This window comes from Trichosurus vulpecula, chromosome 9, assembly GCF_011100635.1.
Source record: "Trichosurus vulpecula isolate mTriVul1 chromosome 9, mTriVul1.pri, whole genome shotgun sequence".
In the NCBI taxonomy this organism is placed as follows: domain Eukaryota; kingdom Metazoa; phylum Chordata; class Mammalia; order Diprotodontia; family Phalangeridae; genus Trichosurus; species Trichosurus vulpecula.
Window position 1 is genome coordinate 107,856,788 of NC_050581.1, and position 5,563 is coordinate 107,862,350.

At 35.9% G+C, this 5,563-nt stretch overlaps 1 pseudogene; it reads left to right on the plus strand.

Moving 5' to 3' along the window:
- Nucleotides 1–4,672: 4,672 nt before the first annotated feature.
- Nucleotides 4,673–5,271, plus strand: LOC118830609 (annotated as a pseudogene).
- Nucleotides 5,272–5,563: the final 292 nt, after the last annotated feature.

Here is a 5,563-nt window from a genome sequence, read left to right on the forward strand (position 1 = left end):
ATAGTCTTACCATTCCAAAAGGGAAGAAATGGGAAAAGCCTGATTGCCATAACAGCCATTTATTGTACCTGTGGCCTTGTGTAAATCACTTCATCTCTCAAGACTTCTGTCTATGCATCTGTAAAATGAGAGAGTAAGACTTAACCTCTAGAGTCTCTTGAAGCTCTAAATCTTTGATCTATGTAGTGATCAAACTATTACTTAGCTATCCAAGCAAAGCCCAAATTACTAGTCTTTATGGATGTTGTATAGAGGATGCCTATTTAGATTCTAGCTGATTATACTACATGGACTCTGAAAACCTTTCCAATTCTGAGACTGTGTGACAAATAGCAATCATAGGAATTTATATAGTGTATAAAGTTTTCAAACTGCTTATTTCATATGAGTTCCAGGACAGCTTTTCTTTCTCTTGAAAACATATAACAATTATTGTTATCCTCAGTTTAGAGATAGGAAAACACCAACAAACAGAATAGCCAACAAATATTAATCACTTTTGCTTCAAGCACTTTACTAAGACAAAAACCAAAAGTACAAACATAAAAAGATACTCTTTGGGGCACTTAGGTGGTGCAGTGAGTAGAGCACTGGCCCTGGAGTCAGGAGGACCTGAGTTCAAATCCGGTCTCAGACACTTGACACACTTACTAGCTGTATGACCTTGGGCAAGTCACTTAACCCCAATTGCCCTGCCTTCCCCCCTCCAAAGAAAAAGAAAAAAAAAGATACCCCTTTCCCTCAAGTAGTTTATATTCTAAGAGAGAAGATAACATTTAAAAGAGAACTAAAAAGGGAAATGTGCAGACCAAAGTGGGGAGCATGGTAAACAAAATCCTGTGGAGATTTCAGTAGTAATGTGTGGAGAAGGATGAAGCCATCTTTGATCAGGGCCAGGAGTGGGGAACCTGCAGCCCAGGAGGCTACCTGTGGCCCTCTAGGTCCTCACATGCCGCCCTTTGGCTGAATCCAAACTTCATGTGTTGTGGTTGCTCCAAAAATGGCTTGACTAGAATCTGGTTGCAACTAGAAGTACATGACTGGACTAAATGTGAGAGCTTTCATGACAAATTTGGCCATCATTGTAAGCCATTATCAAAAAAAAAAAACAACCTGTAGAGAACTAAAAATTCAAAGGCTGTGTGTATATGTTTTTAAGAAGGTGAGAAGAGAAAATGATAGTGAAGTGGTGAATGTTTAAGTCAGAAACCATCAGGGATGGGGTGATTGGAACTTGATCCCAAGACAGAAAATGATAAGACACACAAATTGAATACATTTTCCTTTAACGAAATTTAAAAAAATGAGGGAACCCCTTTGCTTGGATGATGATTGAAGAACCAGAAAGAAGTGGTTTAGGCTCCAATTACCTGTAGGAACAGCAAACTGTAGCATGATTGGGCCTTGTCTATCTCTCTTCCCTTGTTCCATAAAAAAATCTACACACCCCATTTTCTCCGCTCCCCCAGGCCTTCCTCCTCCACTTTTTTTTCTTTTTGAAGCAAGCCAGCATCTCTCCAGCCATTTCAGCAGTGACCCTTTCTCTCATCAGTTATGAATAACCCTGGTGCCTTGCCTTCCTTCCTTTATTCTGTTTGAAAAAAGTACATCCTTTAGACCTCTCTGCTGGAGTAAAAAAAAAGCATGATTCCTCAAATGCTACGGGCTGGACTAAATTTCTCAAAAAGCCCATTCCGGCTATAAGGTGCTACCCCTAATCCACTATAACAACTAATTCTTTCTCCAGATTTATTGAATTTGTCTTAATCACTTCTTGAATTGTTTTCATTTCATGAGTTACAAAATTATTCCAAAGATACAATTCATAGTAATGGTGCTTGCCCCATTTGGCTCTGTTTGTCCCAAGAGTGGTTTCTTGAGGCACTGAAATGACTAGTTTCAATTCTAGCCAAGCCATTTTGACAGTTTTCTCATGACTGACTCATTTATTTTGAATGAAAATAGTTGAGACATTGTAATAAACAAGCAATTTCTAGTTATGTCATTTATTCACTTCTTAAAAGTTTCGTACTTTTTTCAATGGCACTGACTAAAACTTAGAGAATTTCTTTCACTGAGTAACAAGATTGACTCTGTGTCTATTCTCAGGGGCAGATCTATTATATTTTATATCCTTTATGATGCTCAGATATCCTAAGGATATTGGGAGTCTCTCTTCTCTCTCGCCAACTCAAGCCACAATTTACTGTGTCCCTTCCCATTTTAGGGTTCCAGTTACTAGACCAAGTAAGTGTTGTAATCAATTACAGTTGATTCCAATGAGACAATTGTTAAATTTTGGGGGTGAGCAGTTATACCAGAAATGAACAAATGTTACAAATCATAGCTTGATTTATCATTTTAGTGATTGCTTATATTTAAGAAAAATGATGGAAAGATTTTAATGATAAATTGTTGTATTTTTTCACCAGTTGTTAAACATTTACCTGCGTACCACTGCTTATACTCTATTTCTATTAAGACTTGACATCAGATAACTTTTACAAAGTAATATTTTTTGAAAAGACATAGGCATCTCTAAGACAAGGGGTCAGGGGGAAGGAAGAAAAAAAATAAATTTACATGATAATTTTGTTGTATATTTGAAAAGGATAGCAAGTTGTGCCTAGTAGATTTGTAGTTTCATGTACAATCATCTTTTTATTGTATTATGTTATGGAAATTCTTGTTTTATTTCATAAATTAAAAATACTTTTTAAAGGAACAACATAGGAAGAAGAAAAACTTGTAGGCATAATGTTCACTACATCGTTTTAGTCTCTGCAGTTAGGATTAAGCCCACCATTTAGCTCTGTATAGCATTTGTCTTTCCAAGTTCATATTAAAAGCTGGCATTGGCTCCAGCTCCTGCTGGGCTAGAGTCCTAAGACCCTTATTTCTCTAGACCGAGACACTAGATTGGTTCAAACACCAGGACTAGATTCCTCAACTCCTGGATCCTCATGGCTTGAGATCCTTGGATAGATCAGAGACTCTACTCTTTTCACTTAGAACATAAAAGAATAAAAGAAAAGGACAAATACACAGGCCCATTTCTAGGGACCACCTGGACTAATGGTGAGAGAAAAAAGCAACCCTAAGGCCATCCCTACATGTCATATGTTTTGAGTAGAGTCATGTCTCAGATGAGGATGCCTCAAAAGCCACAACAAGTGCTGATATTCCCGGTAATGCAGCCAATGGAGAAAAGCTTTTGTGAATACATGGTAGGCCAATACAGAATGTCTACCCATGCTTCGTTCTTCAAACTCCAGGAAGAAGGTTCTTAGAATCTTCCACATGATAAATATTTATTGGCTGAATATTAATTATTGAGGATGTCATCTTATATGATCTGGATACTTTTTAAATTTCCATTAAATTAAACTTATCGAAGAATATCAGAAAGATAAAAAATGATACACAGAAATTAAGATCAAATAGCTGTGGCTCTTCTGTTGTCCATATGAAAGGTTTATTTCCATCCTCATTCTTTGCAATTCTCTCAGGTTATTCTAATTTTTTATCTTTTTTATCATTGACTTCGTTTGCTGATTCTTCTTTAGGACTTCCCATATGTGACAGGAAGATAGTGTAGAAGTAGGGCTGAAGATGTTTTGAATTGGCCAAGTGGAAAAAGAAGCACAAAAATTCACTGAAAAGAACTCCTCAAAAAATGGATTTGGACAAAAGGAGGTTTCTTCTCATTGAAGAAAATAATTCCTTAAAAGTTAAAATTGTGCAAGTGGAAACTAATGACATTATGAGATCTGAAGAAACAATCAAACAAAATCAAAAGAATGAAAAAATAGAAGAAAATGTGAAATATCTTATTAGAAAAACAACTGACCTGGAAAATAGATCCAGGAGAGATAGTTTAAAAATTATTGGACTATCTGAAAGTCACGATAAAAAAATAGCCTATACATCATCTTTCAAGAAAGCATCAAGGAAAATCGCCCTGATATTCTGGAACCAGAGGGTAAAATAGAAATTAAAAGAATCTACTAATCACCTCCTGAAAAAAATCCCAGAATGAAAAATCCCAGGAATATTAAAGCCAAATTCCAGGCCTCCCAGATAAAGGAAGAAATACTTCAAGCAGGTAAAAAGAAGCAATTCAAGTATCATGGAGCCACAGTCAGGATAACAGAAGATTTAGTAGCTTATTTATTAAAAGATTGGAAGGCTTTGAATTTAATATTCTGGAGGACAAAAGAGGATTAAAACCAAGAATCACCTACTCAGCAAATCTGCGTATAATACTTCAGGGGGAAAAAATGGATATTCAATGAAATAGAAGACTCAAGCAGATGAAAAGACCAAAGCTTAGATGAAAATTTGACTTTCAGATTTGAGATACAAAAAAAGTATAAAAATATAAACAGGAAAGAGAAATCATAAGGGATTTAATAAGGTTAAACTGTCTATATTACTACATGGAAAATTATATTTATAACTCCCCAAAACTTTCTTATTATTAGAGCAGTTAGAAGTATAGATACACAGAGGTCTGAGATCTGAGTTGAATGTGATGGAATGATTATCAAAAATAAATAAATAAATAGAATTCAAAAGGGCCAGGAGACCTCGAATCAAGGGAGCCAGTCAGGAGTCACTCTCAGGGTCTGGGCTGGGAAAGCAGGGGGAATGGGGCTTACTTCCTGAGGCCATGGACAAGGATGGACTGCCTCTGATAGGGTCCAGCTTAGACCTGACCAAGGTGCCAAGAATTCAACAAAAAAAGGACTGTTGCATTTCTAAACCAGTTTGTAGTACATATCATACAGTTCCTCAACCGATTTTCTACAATTTGTGAAGAGAAGCTGTCAGCTCTTTCTCTTCAGATCCAACAAATTGAAACAATTCTTAATATTTTGGATGCAAAGCTATGATTTATTCTGGGTCTAGAAGATATTAAATTTGAAATATCGACTGAAAATGTTAATGGTGTTACAAATGGTCCTGAAGCTCCCTCAAGTCCACAGTTTCTGTCTCCTCGGTCTGACCAGAAGAGTATACAAAGACACTGGACCACAGAAATGTGAAAGAGCAGCAGAACATATCTTAACTGTATCCAAGGATCCAAGATATACCAGATATCTCAAAATGGTATGAGTGTGTGTCCCTTTTAGGGCAATAAGAAACAAAATGATATCTGAAAGACTATACCCAGATCTTCTTGAGAGGCCAGGCACCCCAGTTCCTGACAGGGAAGGTGACTCAAATGTCAAAGAGAGTTTAGATAGTGAATCTTCTTTTAGTGACTGAACTTTGTGTTGACCATATAGAATTTATATATCTATGTTTTATACATATGCATATATATATATGTATATGGATATATATGCATATACGTACATGACTACTTACATGTTTAATTATATATTACTTATGTGTCTAAAGTGAAATCCATTTCTGTTATATTGGAGGGTGACAACTTTCAAAGATCTACCTCTCTTACAAAATATTTACTGGATCAAATTTTTCAGCTCTTCGTAATGGCTTCAAATCACAAATTGAAAAATATTATCTAGGAATCATTTTAATTTGTCAAATTTTC